Genomic DNA, 491 nt, shown 5'->3' on the forward strand with positions numbered 1-491 from the left:
ATATATATATAACCCTACCATGTTTAGTATCTATGAATTAGTATTCGGATGACCTAATTGAGAGTGTATATTGTATGCTTATACCTATGCAACATATTAGTGTTCTAAGAATCTTTATTAGTTTGTGCATCCACACCCCAAGCGAATTACATTTGCAAATTACCATGCCCTCAAACAAAGGGTCGTAAAACCCTCCAGCAATTGCAACCTCCCGCTTGGAATTTCTGCCTTTCTCATTGGACAAGCCCACCTTGAGAGGCGTGACTCTTCCAATACCTTAAAGGCTCCGCTCCAGGGACCCGCCCAGAGTTCAGTGGTTCTGTTAGGTTCTGAGAAGATGTGAGCTCCAGTGCTCCAGGACATCCTAAGTTTGTGTGCCAGGCCTTCGGCCTTGTCTTCTCCATTCATCAAGTCACTCTGACGCAAACTGGTTCTTTTCATTAACCAACTTCAGCAAGATCCACGTGAGCCTTCAGATTGCATCAAGCCTT

Source organism: Sinocyclocheilus grahami, unplaced genomic scaffold, assembly GCF_001515645.1.
Source record: "Sinocyclocheilus grahami isolate Dianchi unplaced genomic scaffold, SAMN03320097.WGS_v1.1 scaffold770.1, whole genome shotgun sequence".
Taxonomy (NCBI): Eukaryota; Metazoa; Chordata; class Actinopteri; order Cypriniformes; family Cyprinidae; genus Sinocyclocheilus; species Sinocyclocheilus grahami.